An 18,914-nucleotide genomic window follows, 5' to 3' on the forward strand; every position below is an offset into this window, starting at 1 on the left:
GAAACAATGAAGGAATAAACTAATGTCAAACATCATGAATTTACTAAATGCCACCTAATTGTATGCTTTAAAGTAGTAAATGTTATGTATATTTTACCACAATTTAAAAAATCATTTGGGAGGGAAAAAGAAAAAAAGAAAGAAACTCAACGTTGTCCGTATTCAGGATGCTGATTCAAATTCTCTTCTTGCCATTAAACTGCCAGTGCACTCCCCCTGGCTTGCTGTCCTTGCAGGAAACTCAAAATAGCTTCTAGGGCCTCCACGTTCCAGACTTTGCCACGGAGAACTGGGATCTGGGGTAAATGCAACTGCTTCCTTTCTCCCTGAAGGCTCTAGTTCCTAATTCTTCAGACTCAGCCAAACTAGAAAGAGGAACCTCTCCTTCCAGAATATCTGGCAGATACAACAGACTCGCGCAGAGGAAGTGGGTTCTTAGCTCAGCAGTTGAGCTGATTCTCAGACTGTAAGGCTTCTGCCTGCTCAGGGGAAGGCCCAGCGTACAGAACTTGAGCTCAAATAGCCTGGAGGCGGGAGGGGCGGGGGCGGGGCCGAAGGCGGGAACCTTCGGGAGGAGGGGGCAGGAACCTGCTGGGCGTGGCCGAGTCAGGAGCGCGGCCCAACAGGAGCCCATTGCGAGTAGTCTAAGGTAGGGGGCGGGGCCGACGGACGCCCAGTGGGCGTGGCCGAGGGCAGGTGGGCGCGGTCAGGGCCGGAGGGCGGGGAGAAGACTAGACCGGAGGGTGAAGTGGGCGGGGATTGGGGACAAGTCAAAGACCCGGAAAGTTGGCCCTGCAGAGGGTCCTCAGGGAGAAGGCGGCGCGCAGCGAGTGGAGGGAAAGCACCCAGGAACCGGAGCGGGCGCGGGAGCTGTGGGCCCGGTAGGAAGGGTGCGGTCGCTGCACAGCTGGGCGCGTGAACTCCTGCAGGGAGTTGGCGAAGGTCCCGCCTGGGGAAGGAGTTCCTAAGGCTTTGGCTTCTTTCTGCCTTTCTCCTATCGCTCTCGGGGAAGTTGCAAAGACAGGGATCTTGAGGCTGCGGGAGGCCTGGGAGACTGGTCTAGGCTTGCCGGTGGCTTGTTGCCCCGAAGTCTGGTGGTGGTGGTTTAGTCGCGAATTCGTGTCCGACTCTTTGAATCCCATGGACTGTATATAGCCTGCCAGGCTTCTCTGTCCATCGGACTCTCCAGGCAAGAATACTGGAGTTTCCATTTCCTTCTTCAGTCCCGAAGTTTAAAGTCCTGCAGAGTCAAGCTTGAAACCCGAGATTCAGAGTCCTGCGCAGAACGAGGCCGAGGGCCCCTTGTGGCTCCAGCTCAGGGTTGGTGGGCAGAAGTGCTCTGGGGTCGTAGTTGGGCAGCTGTGCTGGCATCAGGGTTATCTATTCCACGCTTGTTCTCCTTATAAGCTTTGACATCATACCTCTAAGCCTTGGGCCTCAGCTTGCTGATTTATTTTACTGTCGTGGTCCTTCCATTGTAAAGATACTCCAGATACAATATGATCATGGTATTTACAGCCTCGATGTGATATTTTGAAGACTCCTCAGGTGCAGGCACACCTGGGGTGGGGAGACGTATAGAGAACTTCCTCCATGTGTAGACACACGAGTCTATTCATCTTTAAATCACTTCTCCAGTGGAGAAAACTGACAAGCATTGACTCCTATCCTAAAGGATCTGTCACATTCACTGTCATATAGAATGAATATCAGTAAGAAAAAAGCCCTAAGAAGTAGAACTCCTCCTTGGCCAGTTACATTTTATTTTATATTGGCAGAAGGGGTGTACAGCTCTTATCCTGAAGGCCTGATGTAATTCCAGAAATAACCAAGCCCCTTTGAAAAGAAATCTCAGTGCAAGAGGCAAAGAAAAAGAGATCAGACAGCTGACTGACTGTTGATAGCAAGATAGCAACTTAATTTTTAAAAGGATAAGAGTTCTACTTTATGAAATGCTGTGTTCATTTGTGGAGGCTAGATGCTGCTTTATTATTATAAAAGTGACTAAACTATATGTAATGTAGATTTTTTAAAGTAAATATTCTGTTCTTGTTCAGTCGCTAAGTCGTGTCCAACTCTGCGACCCCATGGATTGTAGCATGCCAGGCTTCCCTGTCCTCCATTATCTCCTGGAGTTTGCTCAGATTCATGTCCATTGAGCTGGTGATGCTATCCAACCATCTCATCATCTGCTACCCTCTTCTTTTGCCTTCAGTCTTTCCCACCCCACCATCAGGGTCTTTTCCAGTGAGTTGGCTCTTTGCCTCAGATGGCCAAAGTATTAGAGCGTCGGCTTCAGTATCAGTCCTTCCAAGAATATTCAGGGTTGATTTCCTTTAGGATTGACTGGTTTGATCTCCTTATACACTTTGCAGTGCGCATAGTTAAATTTTGACCCAGACAGGAGCAAAGAACAACAGATCATTTACAGTCTTGAAAAGTCTATCCCTGTGTATTTAATGCCTTCTTAGTCTTGTGCTTGGCCCTAAGATCCCTGGTATTGTAGTAGGTAGTGGACCCCTATGTAAGGCTTGTGGAAGTTGTTCTCAGAAATAAGCCTGAAGACAAAATAATGAACTACAGAGAATGGGAGGAGCTTTCTGACCTTAGAAAATATCCATTCTTGTTACCATATGCTTTAAAGTGTTACTATATGAGGAATCTTTCTTCTACATATCTTAAATACCTGAGTGAACCAAACAGTAACACTGCTGAGAAGTCCTTAAGCTGTGTACTGCCTATGAACATCACTGTTAATAGGAAAACCTGAGATGGTTGTTGAATACGTTTTTCATATACTGAACACGGCATCGTTCTGTTTCTCAGTGGTTCGTGTTTTTCTAAAAATGTTTCATTTAAAAAAAGCCTTCTCATTCATAGACTTTCCTCCCTCACTTAAAAAAAAGGAAGACAAAAAATAAAATATCTGCTCCCACTTAGTCATCTGGCATAAACTGGCTCTGTGGTTCTGACGACCTGTTTCATGAAACCATTATCTCTCTGAGTACAACTGTCTCTGCCTGCTCAGCAGGGGAGTCCTAAGTGTTATCCATTTCTGTGTCCCCTTCCAATGAGGCATGGCCATGGAGTTGCTTTGGTTAATTAAATACAAGTGGAGTGACGTGTGTCACTCCCAGGTGGAAGCTTTAAAAGCCAGTGAGAGGCATACCCCACTCTCTTTCCCACTGCCAGAGTGACCACCGGTTTTCTAGACAATGGCTGTTCTATCAGCCTGGAACATAGAATGAAGACAACCAGCAGAATCCCCATCTCTCTGTGTTAGACACAGTGTGAGCCAGAAATGAGCTTCTGGTGGGTTTAGGCCCCAGGGTTTGGGGATTTGTTTGTTAAATCAACATAACCTAGCCTATCCTGACTAATACACTCAGGTAAGGTCTGAGCCACATGCCTCCAGGGATTACTGGTTTCCAGCTTATCAGATATCTTGGGAGCCTAAAAGAGGGAAGGTTCTGTAAGAAGTGTGCTACTGTGACCAGTGTTTCTTTAACTATCAGATGAGATAGCAGGTAGACTTATTTCCAGAACACTCAAGTCAACTTTGTGATTTTAATCAAAGGTGACGAAGATGGCATTTAGATGTTTAATCACATTCTCTAAGGGCAGCAGGTGTTAAAGTGTAAAGTACATAAAGGTTCAATGTCTGTGAGGGATAGGAATTAAGGCTGTCATTTTCATTTTGAAAAATGCGATTTATATATAAATATATAGGAAGCAACAGTTAGAACTGGACATGGAACAACAGACTGGTTCCAAATAGGAAAAGGAGTTCGTCAAGGCTGTATATTGTCACCCTGTTTATTTAACTTATATGCAGAGTACATCATGAGAAACACTGGGCTGGAAGAAACACAAACTGGAATCAAGATTGCCGGGAGAAATATCAATAACCTCAGATATGCAGATGACACCACCCTTAAGGCAGAAAGTGAAGAGGAACTCAAAAGCCTCTTGATGAAAGTGAAAGTGGAGAGTGAAAAAGTTGGCTTAAAGCTCAACATTCAGAAAACGAAGATCATGGCATCTGGTCCCATCACTTCATGGGAAATAGATGGGGAAACAGTGGAAACAGTGTCAGACTTTATTTTTCTGGGCTCCAAAATCACTGCAGATGGTGACTGCAGCCATAAAATTAAAAGACGCTTACTCCTTGGAAGGAAAGTTATGACCAACCTAGATAGCATGTTAAAAAGCAGAGACATTACTTTGCCAACAAAGGTTCGTCTAGTCAAGGCTATGGTTTTTCCTGTGGTCATGTATGGATGTGAGAGTTGGACTGTGAAGAAGGCTGAGCGCTGAAGAATTGATGCTTTTGAAGTGTGGTGTTGGAGAAGACTCTTGAGAGTCCCTTGGACTGCAAGGAGATCCAACCAGTCCATTCTGAAGGACATCAGCCCTGGGATTTCTTTGGAAGGAATGATGCTAAAGCTGAAACTCCAGTACTTTGGCCACCTCACGCAAAGAGTTGACTCATTGGAAAAGACTCTGATGCTGGGAGGGATTGGGGGCAGGAGAAGGGGACGACAGAGGATGAGATGGCTGGATGGCATCACTGACTCTATGGACCTGAATCTGAGTGAACTCCAGGAGTTGGTGATGGACAGGGAGGCCTGGCGTGCTGCAATTCATGGGGTCGCAAAGAGTCGGACACGACTGAGCGATTGATCTGATCTGATCTGATATCTATAGATACAGATATATTTATAAATACATAAAATATAAATATATTTTATATATTTAAAATATGTAATATAAAACGTATATTTATAATATATAAATATATCTTACATACTTATAAAATATAAATGTATTTTTCTATATAAATACATTATTTAAAATTTCAGCATTCTTCCCAAGTTTTCCGATATAGAGGAAGGTTCACAGATTCATTGTTAAGAGACAGTTCTTTCCAAATGTATTTGTATCAATAGATGCATTGCAGAAACTATTTTGTCACCAAGGGACACTTGAAATGAATCATCCCTACTTACCATTGACTACTTTCTAATTTTTTTTAAAGCAGCCTCGAACAAATACTTTAACTATCATTTCCTTGCTTCCTTATTTCAGATCCAAGAGGATCAGACCTAGACTTTGCTCTCCCCATGCAGGAAGCAATGTGTTCCCTCTTCTCCTCTGACTTAAACAGAAGCGAAGCAGGGAGCATTTTGCTTAGGGCAGAGCCATGCTGCCTTCTTAGGGATGTTGGCTATAAATCCAGTCTCCCTAGAGGTTAACAATCAAAGTTCTCCCCCTCTCTTACTCAGACAAATGATATGATGATGATAAATTGCTTGGACATGACTGCCCTGAGCACTGGTATGATGAATTATGTTGTTCAGGGCATGACCAAAGATCCTCCACTGTCAGTCAGTCACACTGAATATTGGCAGTTTTCATAAGTAGCTTTCTGCCAATTTTGGTCTCTGTTTTGCATATTAAATTCTCTGTTCTCACTGGTCATGGTTTTAAGTTCTTAATCGTCTCTGTCTTCCTCTGAATTCACTTAGCTAATCAACCTTTTGCTTTTTCTGTTCCCTGTTCACTAAAAGGCTGGTCTGTGTCTCACAGTTGTGTTCAGTAAACACTGAGTCTTTCTTCACAGAAACTGTTAAAATAAAAATTATTAGTCCTTTCCACTAAATCCAGAGTAATGACAGCTTATCTCGCAATGGCTTAATTGGGTAATTATTTAGTGTTTGAAAAACACTTTGAAGACTCTATTGGTAAATATTATTATGAATTTAATGTTCTGTGTGCAATTGAAAGTCCATTGCAACCACAAAATCCTTCGTATTTTTGTGTACCAAAAAAGGTGTCTTTCTTAATATTGCTTACTATTTTCAAACTTGTATATTATTGATTTTTGAAATATTTAAAATATTTTATTTCATACAATCTCAAAGTTATCACGTTTATCCTGTCACATTTCTAGGTCTCATCTACTACATTCCTTATGTCTCTGAAAAGTTAGATGTCATATTGTTGGTCTGTGAAAGTTTGTAGGAAATATGAAGTGGATTCCCTGGTTCAGGGGTATTTCACATTATACAGCTGCCACATCTGTTGTGTGTGGTATCTGCTTAACTTTTCAGCAAGCTTTTCTATTAAGCCCTGACAAATAACTGCAATAATGATTTATTTCCTCTCAGTCTATACACTGAGCTGTCACCTCATTGGCATCAACATTTGTCAAAAAGGATTAGATTATATTGCATATGCCTGGCCAGACTCTTGACAAATTTTCTACTCACTTGATAGACCCAGAGCCCCCTGGTGTAATTAAAGGCCACTTCCATGGCTTGGACTGCACGACCTCTATTACTGACTGTATTGGTTTGCTAGGGCTGCATAACAAAATATCACAGGCTGGGTGACTTAAACAAAAGAAATTGATTTTTTCATTTTTCTGGAGGCTAGAAGTCTGAAATCAAGGTTGTAGGTAGATTTGGTTTCTTTTGAAGCTTCTCTTTTTGGCTTGTTCATTACCCTGTCCTCCCTTTATCGTCACATGGTCTTCACTCTGTGTCTTAATCTTTTCTTCCAACTACACGAAATAGTCTGTTAGATTAGGACCTACTGTAACAAACTCTTTTTAATATAGTTACCTTTTTTAAAGACCCTGTGTCCAAATACTGTCACATCCTGAGATAGTGGGGGTTAGGACTTGAACCTAAGAATGTTTAGAGGGGGTACAATTCAGCCCATCAGACTAGCCTACAGTAATAATGGTCTGTGTGTGTGCATGTGTGATTAGTCGCTCAGTTGTGTCCAACTCTTTGTGACCCCATGGACTGTAGCCTGTGAGGCTCCTCTGTCCATGGAATTTTCCAGGTAAGAATACTGGAGTGGGTAGCCATTCCCTTCTCCAGGGGGTCTTCTTGACCCAGGGATCAAACTTGGGTCTCCTGCATTGCAGGTGGATTCTTTACTGTCTGAGCCTCCAGGGAAACCCAGTGGTCTCCAGAAACTACCATTTTTGGAGGGCTTAAAAAAAATTATCAAATTTGAACAATCAAGTGATAACTACAAATTTTTGGAGAGTCTACTCAGTTTAGGAACCTCTTAACATTACTTTGAGGAGAGCTTTATGTTTGTGACTTAAAAGATTGAACTGATGAAAATCAAAGCAACATGATTAGATAAATTCTACATAGTGTATTAAGCTATTAACCATAAAATGCATGTAAGCAAGTATATCTTGCTGTCTGAACTATCACCATCCAGATATTTGTGATGAAAACTAGCACATATTTTTAACCTAAAATATCCTCTCTGAATCAAAAACATGCCTTGACTAGTCTGGCATCAAAAAGGGTAACAGGATATAAAATACACTTTGGTCCTATCGCACATCTTTTCCCTAGAGGGTGACATCTTGTGCTCCTGCTGTAAGATGTGTTCTGAATCTCTGCCTCCTTATTATCAGCTGAAAATGTCCATGAAAGCAGAAGAGTCTCTGAAGAAAGATGATAAACCAAGAGGAAGTTAGATAAGCTCTTATATTTGAAGAAATATTGGGAACGTGAAAACCTCAAAGACGTCGACGTGCCCTGTCTGCATCAACCATGCATACTAGAGTTGATACTGGAGAACTTCACCATGTTCAGCTTCAGAACAGAATTATAGTTTTTTTTTGTTTTTTTTTTAAAGCTCTTTTTAAAAATGCCTTTTGCAGTAAACGGATAGCCAGAAATCCTTAGAGGATTGTTATGTGGGTTTATAAGAGTATGTTAGTAATATTTGGGATAATTGGTTGAATGGTTTTGCATGAGCTGTGAAACATTAGTTTTCCCTTCAAAAACTGTAGTTGGAATTACTGTTGAAGCTGCTACTGATGATACATAGGGGTTCATTACACTGCTCTTTCTACATTTGTAAACTTTTAAAATGTCCATATTAATAAGTTCAAATAAGAGAATTATATAATTATAATTACATATAATTATGTAATCACATAATATAATCATACGAATATATAATTCATTTCTTCTTTATATATAATTATATATACATAGATATATATCTCTCTCTCCTGTAATGCAAAATTTGATACCATCACATTTAGAGGGACAGATTAAATTTGAATGGTAAGGTATGCACGTTTACATAAGAGAATACACACATGGGTAGAATGTGGTTTTCACTACCCGTTGCTCCATAGAAAAGTATTGTGAAACCTTTACCCAGGAAAGGCTACAAGGACGTCTTCGCTAGTTTTAGCCTAGATTATTTGACACATGTTCTTATTTATCACTCCCTGGTCTATGGCACGTCTATCATTTCATGAGTCAGTGCTTTTCTACAAGTTATCGAGTTTCCCAGGCTGCAGTTTCTCCAAGTTCAGTTTTTAACTTCCGCGCCTTCATTTGCTACTGCACAAATTCACATAACACAGGAATTTCAGAAGGGGCCGCTGGCCTCCAGTGCAGATCTAAGGCCTAAAACTGATTCCGTTTGGCTTCTGTGTTCTTTTGAACTTGCCCCAGTATCAACCAGGAAAGAAGAGTTTCCAAGTATTCTTCTTTCTCCTGTGGAACTAAATATCTGGGAGCAGCGGAGTGCATAAGTAGTGAAGATTCTGCTGTTTTAAGTACAGACAGGACAGAGACTCTGACCTTACAGCTGCATCTGCCCTGCTACGTGTCCAGGGAGATAGAAGATCCCAGCAGATCCAGTTGCGGTGTTTCTTTCTGATCTTCTTCATTCCTCCCAGGTATTGCCTTTTTAACTTTTTGTCTATCAGAGTATTTCAGTGGAAAAATTAAAATATGTCAAGCAAAGAGATTCAAGTTTAAACAGTCTCCATGCAGATTCTACATAGTTCTATATATTCTTGCCTACTGAATGTCATTGAATTGTTAGATTTAAAATATATACAAGAACATATACAGTTTCTAGCATTAGGGATATTTCATGGGCCTTTGCTAGTACGTATTCTTGCCACAGTGAGGTCAAAATGATTAGTTTCTAAATTATTTTGCTTTTAAAATCAGAATTGCAATTTTTTTTTAATGTGGAGTTTTCATAAAGCATTATGTAAGGATACTGTGTTATCTGATGAAGCTGTTTGCACTTACTTATTTTTATATTTTTTTTAGTAATACTTTGGCTAAAATAAGTTTTCGTTAAGAAAAGTGAAAGTGTTAGTCGCTCAGTCATGTCTGACTCTTTGCTACCCCATGGACTGTAGCTTGTCAGGCTCCTCTGTTCATGGGATTCTCCAGGCAAGAACAGTGGAGTGGATATCCATGCCCTTCTCCAAGGGATATTCCCAACCCAGGGATCGAACCCAGGTCTCCCACATTGCAGGCAGATTCTTTACTGTCTGAGCCACCAGGGAAGCCCAAGTTTTCATGAATTATTCCCACATAATGTGATGATTTTACAACACTGTCACTAAAGGAGAGTTTATTTATATCTTGTCTCTCTAAAAAGAGTGATGTATTAAAACTTTAGAGTTTTACTCTGTAAAAATTGGAAAACTTACTAAGTAGTTGTACTATGTCTGACCACAATGTCTCGATCTATAGTTTTTTACACCATATAATATCACATTTATATTTTTATATCCACAGCATTTAAAATAATGTCAATTATAGGATCAATGAAAAGGTCTGAGAATTAAAACTGGATAATAACTTTCTCTGACTAATTAGAAGTCAAGATTATATTTCTGATGTGTTGTGGGGAACTAACAGGAGTTAGTTCCTTAGTAGGCCAGAAAAATTAAATGTGTTACAAGACATTGCAGAGATGTTAAATGTCATTTTAAAAATTTATTCATTTTCAGTTGGAGGATAATTGCTTTACAGTATTGTGCTGGTCTCTACCATACATCAACAGGAATCAGCCATAGGTATACATATGTCCCCTCCCTTTAGAACCTCTCTTCCACCCCATCGCACATGTCTAGGTTATCACAGAGTACCTGATTTGAACTCTCTGTGTATAATGTTCATCAGAGTGAATGAGTAAATTCATCATTCACTGGTATTCATCAAATTTGATTCACTCTCATATCATCTTTAAGAGTATTTGCCCAACAAGGACCTAATGTACAGCACAGGGAACTCTGCTTAATGTTATGTGGCAGCCTGGATGGGAGGAGGTTTGGGGGAGATGGATCCATGTATCTGTATGGCTGAGACCCTTCACTGTTCACCTGAAACTATCACAACATTGTATAAAATAAAAGGTTTAATTTTAAAAAGTTAAAAAAATAAGAATGTTTGCTATGCCTATATACTAGCTTCACTACTAATGACAATATTTTTCTTTAAACCAACCCATTGTTTTTCTTTGGCCTCATCCTAAGCAAAAATGTCTGAAATCACAGGCTTGCAGTGTTTATTACTTTCTCCCCTAACATATGTTAAATAAGTAAATACTTTGTTTAAACATTTTAAAATGTCCATATATCACCTAAAATCAATTTGAACACCAGTGATGTATATATCACTTTCTGAAAACAGTGACAAAAAACAAGCAAATTGACTGTTTATACTTATCTCACTGCCCACTAAAAAGTAAAATAATTCTTAGTTGAGAAGTTGGCACACAGTCATTTTCAGAATAGTTTCTGCACCTGTACTGTGATGATTAGAAACTCCGAAAACAATAGAAAATGTAATTACCTATGTATGCATATGTATCTGTGTACACATATACTTAGATAATGGATCATTTTAACCGGTACTTGGGAAAAAGCCAAGTTTTCAGTTGCTTAGACAAGTAGTCCCCAACCTTTTTGGCACCAGGGACTGGTTTCATGGAAGACAATTTATCCATAGACCCAGGGTGGAGGTGGGGTGGGGTGAGTGGGGGATGGTTTCAGGATGATTCACATACAGTAGGGCGCATGCTCCTATGAGAGTCTAACACTGTCCCTGATCTAACAGGAGGCAGAGCTCAGGAGGTAATGTGAGTGATGGGAAATGGCTATAAATACAGATGAAGCTTTGCTTGCTCACCTGCCTCTCACCTCCTGCTCTGCAGCCCAGTTCTTACCTGGGGGTCCCAGTTTAGATAGTCAGCATCATTTATCTGAGGGCTAATCACCACCATTATTTTATACTAGTGCCTCTATTTACTCTTAGTCATAAGCAGTATAAAGGGTGACCGTAGAAAAGGAATCATCCAGGTAGCAAAATATTTTTCTTTCATTTGCTAGTAGTAATCTGAAGTTAACAGTAAATACTGTAGTATAATTTGTTATAGGATGGTTTGCCTTGGTGGGAAATCAGAAAAAGAACTAGAAAGATCAATGTTTTTCTGTTCCTTGCATAGCAATGTTTTGCCTGATTTTCTACTACATGTATGTCCCCATTTGTTTAACACCTAAACACAGTGAACTCTTGGAGGGGTGCCTACAAAACCAGTTTACAGGTCTTTGAATGTTACTTCACATAGAATCAGAGAAGTTGTATCTGAAAGGAATGTTAGAAATCACCTTGCTTATTCCTTTGTCTTATTAATGAGAAAACAGGCCCACAGACTAAGTGATTTACCCAAAGACACACTCTGAGCAGGTCAACTTTTTTTTTTTTTTGGTAATATGGATGTAGTTGGTAAATTTCTAGCTTGTCTTTCTCTTTGGGAAATTGTGATATTTTCATAAAGTAGTATGCTGTCCCATCTGTGTGTATTTTTCCACTTTTGGAATACAGCACGTTAGCATTAACTTTTGATGGCACTTAATATATTATATAGCTTCTAACTTTTAAAAAAATCAATGTATAGTTGATTTACAATGTTGTGTTACTTTCTGCTGTACAGCCAAGTGAATCAGTCATACATGTATATAAATTCTTTCTCATATTCTCTCCTATTATGGTTTATCCTAGGACATTGAATATAGTTTTCTGTGCTATACAGTAGGATCTTATTATCTGCCCTTCTATATATAATAGTTTGCATCTGTTAATCCAAAAGTCCTAGTCCATCCGCCTGCCACACCCCCTCCGCCTTGGCTACCACAAGTCTGTGTGGTATGTTTCTATGACTCTATGTCTGTGAGTCTGTTTCTGCTTCACAGATATGTTCATATTTTAGATTCCACATATAAGTGATATCATGGAGCTTCTAACTTTTGTTTGTATCAAAAGATTAACCTATTGCATATTATCATGAATGATGTCTGTTGCCTTCAATACATTTGAACAAGAGAGGGAAACTGGTATTTTTTAAGCAGCATCAAGATTTCAATATATTTCCCATGATAAATAAAATTTCTGTTCTTATGGTTAGTGCTCTTGGATTCAAATCTCCCTGAGTTCCTGATTTTTTAATCTCAGTATGTCTGATAATGAAATAATAGAAAACTGATAACCAAAGGTAATCAAAGTAATTTTTGATATGAATTCATAAGGAAAAGCATATGACATGAGTTACTCTGAGCAACAGCCTGAGAAATGAGTTGAATGTCATGTGATGCCCATGCAAGAACTCAAGGAAGACTAGGTATCAAGGGCCATAGATTTACCTATGAAATTAAAAATCACTTCTAAAGGAAGGATAACTAATTTCGTTTATGTAATAATATTGCTCCACAGCCTGTCAGTAAAAGCAGCTTTGAGCACTTAGAAAGCACATCTGTATCTCATTGCGCTCCAATTTTAAAAGTGTCTTTAGTTTTTTTGGGAAACTGAGCCTTGGCGTAGTTCTGAGATTTCCCAGGCACATATAACTCAAGAAGGGCAAAATTTGCAACCATGAAACCTCTGAATGCTGATATTTGCCATCACTAAGAAAACAGGCAATCTTTAATAAAGTAGGAGACATGGCCAGTTGGTAATTCCTCTGCCATTAATGTGACCGGAGAGTCTGTATTCCACATCTGCCCCGTGCGTTTTCAGACCCACAGCAGCTCTGAAGCCTGCGTGTTCTCTCCAGCCATGATAATGAACTCCTCCATCCATCAGCATCTCTAGAACGCCTGCCACAGGCCTCTCACCATGCTCAATGCTGGCTGTGACCTGACTCTCACTGAACATTGAGCAGAAAGAAGGATTCCTTGAGAGGGAGGATAATCCGTTTGCAATTCCCCCACAGTGTCTCCAGAGAAGATCAGAGGCTCCTCCAGCGAACACAGTGCCCTGCCAGGCTCTGCATCACATGTCATTTGTCACTGACACACACAGGCAGTTCACTCTGTGGCTTCAAACCAAGGAGAGTGTCAGGGCCTGGGCGGTGCTTTTCTGAGCCTTGATGTGGTGCTTAGGGAGACCATCTCTGCTCATCCCTCTATTAGTGAGAAAGATCAAGGTCCAGCTTCCATGCTCTGCTCAGACCCCAGCAGAGGAGCGGTTTCGTGCCCACAGCCTCTTTTTGCTTCATCCTTGGGTGGGGCTGTGGCTGTGAAACCCACTAGTGTCTCTGGTGGCCTTCCTTTTTCCCTTGGTTAACGGCTACAGAGATGCCAGCTGGACTGTAAGGAAGGCTGATAACCTGGACTCCATTCCTGCCATACAGTTTTTGTCTGACCCTTTATTAATTGGCAAACCTTTTCTTTCCAGGAGCACCTTGTGTGACTGTTCTTATAGGTATGTAACACCAGTTACTTCAGAATTTCACGTACGGGGACTTCCCTGATGGTCCAGAAGTTAAGACTTCACCTTCCAATGTAGGGGTGTGTGTTAAGATCCCACACGCCTCATGGCCAAAAAAACCCCAAACATAAAACAGAAGCAATATTGTAACATTGGGTTTCCCTGGTGGCTCAGCTGGTAAAGAATATTGTAACAAATTCAATAAAGACTTTAAAATGGGCCACATTAAAAAAAAATTCTTTTAAAAATTAGCATAAGAGTATTAATGCTGCATGTAATTGGTCATAAACCTGACTAAATTACAAAGTCCTTAAAGACAGGGACAACGTCTGCTTTTCCTTTCTGTACCACAGAGGGAACTGACCTCCTTTCTTACAGTTGTATGAATCCTGAACAAACACAGAGAAACAATGAAAACAAAAACCTCACCTCCTGTGAAAGGAAATTTTTTCAATTAAAGGTCTCAAGGCCAACCTTACTGTAAAATGCACTGACCTTTTGAGAAGTGAAATGCTTTACTGCTAAGCATCACTTTTTAAAAAATATTTTTAAGCTTTCATATCACAACGACAGGGCTCCATCACAATTAATCTTATATGGCAATGTAGTGACAATGAGATGATTTCTCTGGAGAATCTATGCTAATACTATTAAAATGCTCTTACAATGTCAAAATGATTGCAGTGGAAGCGTGTGGGGACTGTGCTTATGTGATTATGATATTCTAGTGATGGGTGATTACCATAGGAAACTAGTAATTCAACTCTGCAGGGACTTGCATTATGAAGCCATTATAACATGAGATTATAATGACACAATAACTTGGATGCACATTCGTGTTGTGAAAACGAAAAGCTAATTTGAATGCAAGTAGTGTTTCCATTAAGTTGTAATTAAACACTGAAAGCAATGCTTGTTTAAATTTAAGACGGAGACATACAAGCCAGAAATGAAAATGGTGGGAGGGAATGCATGCCAAGTAGAGGTTTAGGAATGGCTAGAACCATTTACAGTTCTGCCCTTTAGTCCTTCAGGGTGAAAGCTCACCTTGACTTGGCCTCCTGAGACTTTCTCCCCCTCTGCTGGCACCCTAAAATAACCAAGAACCACATCAGACCCAAGAACCCTGGAGGCAACTCCCATTTCTATCACTGCCATCATTTAACACGTGAAGCCTTCTGGTTTTATTTTGAAGTGGGCATGAGAGTACCTTACCTCCCTCAACACAAGAAACTAAAGCAATGTTTTTTGCCATTAAAAATAATCTTTTTAAAAATATGATACACTTAATCCACGTTCAAAATCCAACAAAACAGATAAGCACAAAGGAGAAAAATAAAACAACAAAAAATTCTACCCTTATAGTCGCTATATGCCAATACAAATTAAAAAAAAAAAAAAACCTACTGTATAGCTTAGGGACCTCTACTCAATATTCTGTAATGACCTGTATGTGGATAGAATCTAAAAATGAGTGGATATATGTATGTGTGTAACTGACTCACCTGGCTGTACACCTGGAACTAATACAACATTGTAAATCAACTAAACTCCAATAGAGATTTAACTAAAAAAATTCCACCTGTAGAGATAACCTCTATTAGCACCTCTGGGTATTTTCTTTCTTTCAGACTATTTCCTATGCATAGTATATGCAGTTTATCCCTCAAAATATATTTGTTTCTTTTTTTTTCCCACAATACTGTAAAAAGCTACTTATTCATTCTTCCCATCCCTCGAAGTTGCAAGATTTATTTCTTATCCAAGAGAATCTAGTTGATAAGTTTTTATTTTCTAAAGGTCAGCTCAAACTGGACGATTTTACATGTCACCCAGGAAATTATATTTTGCTATTAGAGAATAGTATTTGGCAGGGTTTATGCTCTGCATGTATCAGTTACAGGATAGTTCTCTAGTAAATTTTTCAGATTCTTGGCAACATTACAAATGCTTCATTAACATTTATCTCTGTTTAGTAATGAGTAGTGCATTTGATAAGTCACAGAGTTCTAATTTGTTCTTAATTGATAATTTCTATATGGTTTAGGTCAACATAAAGACAGATTATGAAAAACTAAGAAAATTCAGGAGCTGCTGAACTTGTTAGATAAAGCCCTGCCTTAGCTTATTCAGATGGCATAAGGACTTGCAATAGCTAATATATACTCCCTCCTAGTGATGACTCAAAGAGGTTATTACTCCTGGGTTTAAATATAGTTGAGATTTTTGTTATTAAGTATTTCGTTTGCACTTAGAGATGCTGGATGCTTTATCATCATTTTTTATTACCACTACTTGCAACAACCAATTTAGGTAGATACATGCAAATTACTCCAGTCCTTATTTTTATAACTTGCACTTAATGGCTTGCTTCATGCCATCTAGGCCACAGCTGAGTCGGGATTAGATTTTCTTCTTCCTGAGGCCAGTGAGTGATGTTCCCTCTGAATGGTATTTCCACATTAATGGACACCAGGATAACTTAATGTGGTGTTTACAGTAAATATCTACGTGGTTGAATAAAGGCTGCTGCTGCTGCTGCTAAGTCACTTCAGTCGTGGCCGACTCTGTGCAACCCCATAGACGGCAGCCCACCAGGCTCCGCCATCCCTGGGGTTCTGAATAAAGGCAGCACCAGACTAATGAGTTAGGAGACTGGATTCTAGTCAAAGTTACCAGGAAAAAAAAAGATTCAGTTTTTACATCTGAAAATGAAGCCTTTGCTGGGACTTCCCTGGTGATCCAGGGGCTAAGACTCAGTGCTCCCAGTGCAGAGGGGCCTGGGTTCAATCCCTGCTCAGAGAACTAGATCCCACATGCCTCAACTAAGAGTTTACATATCACAACTAAAGAGCCTACATGCCACAATTTAGGCCCAGCACAGCCAAATAAATTAATAAATATTTAAAATACAATAAAAATAAAAATGAAGTCTTTGAATTAAGTAATCTCCATAGTCCCTTAGAGCTCAAAAATTTTAAGATCAAATAGTATGTAACATTAATTGAAGCTTTCACATTTTAATTATAAATATTATACATTTTAATATTTAATCTTAATGTTTATTTTACCTGCTTCAAAGCCATTCATCTAAATGCAAAGCCCTACCTTGTTTAGATACAGCTAATAATTTGTCATGTTTTAGCAGACTTGTAATTTGAGTTCAAAAGTCTTTTCTATTTAGGAAATTGATGGAAATGATGAAAGTTGCAGATGCAAATCTAATGCAAAGAAGAGATTAAAATTATAGTGCTTTGGCATATACATACTTGTTAAAGTACAGTTAGAACTCAATGAAAGGAAATAGTGTGTTGAATAATACTTAAAATATATTATTTTCTGTGAATTCTTAGAAAGCAAGTAACAGCAATGATTTGAGGTATGAAATTAAATTATAATACTAGAGAAACTTTCTAAATCTTTTAGGGTATCTTACTTTTAGGAGGAAAATAAATAATACATTTCCTTTATATTTAAATGCATATACATGACTAGGGATCAGTTAAGTTTGTTTTGGTTGTAGGTAGTTTTCCTAATTTTGTGAGACATTATCTAGAGAATTTGGAATTCCATTAGAGCACTTTTTCTGCCATCTCAAAGACTGAGAAAGAGTGATTGTTGCTCTAAGACACAGGTAGTTATTACAGACTTGCCCTGGCTCCCATTGTAGTAAATCAGTTTTCAGGAGTAGAAATAAGCTGTCTGTTACTTTATTTTTAGTACATCAAATACGGGTCTTTCCCCAAAAGAGGTTTCTGTGTCAGATGCCACCCTCTCTTAGGACCAAGCAAAATTCATTATCTTGCCTTCTTTCCTAGACCCATCAGTGAAGATTATCTCTAACACTATTTTTCTCAAACTTGAGGATCTGCAGATTCTCAACAAAATTTTTTATGTTCTTCTTTCCATTTTTATGATAATCTAAATAACTGTAAGCATAGTCTGGATCATTATGGCATCTTACGACTGATCATTGCTGTAAGATTTCATTATTTGTATCTCCATTTGTTTTTTAGACTTCAGTGATAAATTATTACCTAAAACCACAGGCAGCATCTTTTTTTCTGATTCCCTCTCCCACCCACAAACTGTTTTTGTTTCCTTGGGAGCCATGACTGTGGTTTGTAGGATGTTCAGTTCAGTTCAGTTTAGTCTCTCAGTCATGTCCGACTCTTTGCGACCCCATGGACTGCAGCATGCCAGGCATCCCTGTCCATCACCAACTCCTGGAGTTCACCCAAACCCATGTCCATTGAGTTGGTGATGCCATCCAACCATCTCACCCTCTGTCGTCCCCTTCTCCTCCTGCCCTCAATCTTTCCCAGCATCAGGGTCTTTTCAAATCAATCAGTTCTTCACATCAGGTGACCAAAATATTGGAGTTTCAGCTTCAATATCAGTCCTTCCAATGAACACCCAGGACTGATCTCCTTTAGGATGGACTGGTTGGATCTCCTTGCAGTCCAAGGGACTTTCAAAAAGTCTTCTCCAACACCACAGTTCAAAAGCATCAATTCTTCGGTGCTCAGCTTTCTTTATAATCCAACTCTCACATCCATACATGACTACTGGAAAAACCAGTAGTTTGTTAGGAGGTGGTAAGATCGAAACAGTGTTGATATAGTCTGGTGAAGTGGTTTTGGCCCTTTAATTTCCTTCATAAGAAGTGGATTTAGTTTATAAACTAGATAATATATGATAACTGCATGTCTATTTTTTAGAGTCTGACTTTAGAATCCATACCACTATCCTAAGAGTAGAACCAAGAGTCAAGACTTACTCAGTTTTCTAGTCTTCATTTTTCCTAGTTTTTGCTATTTGTAACTGTGTCTTTAACATAACCAACCTCCTTAAGACTGGTACCCAATCTCTGTGTTGCTAAGGGAAGGATGAGGATATGGGGAAGGCAGCCAAGCTTCTGACAAGCCCGCCAATCAAAGCTAAGAGATTGGATATCATGATACATTTGGATTCTTGTCCTGAGTTCTTTTGCAAGAAAAGGACGGTGTCTATTTTTTTGGTGCCCATTTTAAGTGTTCGTTAATAAGTGCAGGTTAATTATGTGGGAATCAAATCTAAGAGTAGCTGTATGTATATTGATAACTGACTCTGCTGTACAGCAGAAACTAATACAACATTGTAAATAAACTATACTACAGTTTAAAAATAAATAAATAAAAAAAGAAAAAAAAGTAGCAGTTGAATTGCGAAGAAGAAACCTGAGAGATTTCTCTTATACTATTTTTAAAGGCCTCCTAGGGGATGCTTCCAGGGACTAGAGCAGTACATTCTGCCTTCAGTGAAAATGGAAGATAGCCCATCATTCTTATCTGAATAAACCCCATT

The 18,914-nt window shown here is 39.3% G+C and overlaps 1 protein-coding gene across 1 annotated transcript in view; it reads left to right on the forward strand.

The window, feature by feature from the left end:
• Window positions 1-749: 749 nt before the first annotated feature.
• The window catches only part of PTER (phosphotriesterase related), a 75,752-nt gene continuing 57,587 nt past the window's right edge, over window positions 750-18,914 (forward strand). Inside the window, exon 1 of the mRNA XM_019973106.2 lies at window positions 750-881. The gene's annotated coding sequence lies outside the window, so the exon portion shown is untranslated. The remainder of the gene's footprint in view (window positions 882-18,914) is intronic.

Source organism: Bos indicus, chromosome 13 (genome assembly GCF_029378745.1).
Source record: "Bos indicus isolate NIAB-ARS_2022 breed Sahiwal x Tharparkar chromosome 13, NIAB-ARS_B.indTharparkar_mat_pri_1.0, whole genome shotgun sequence".
NCBI lineage: Eukaryota > Metazoa > Chordata > Mammalia > Artiodactyla > Bovidae > Bos > Bos indicus.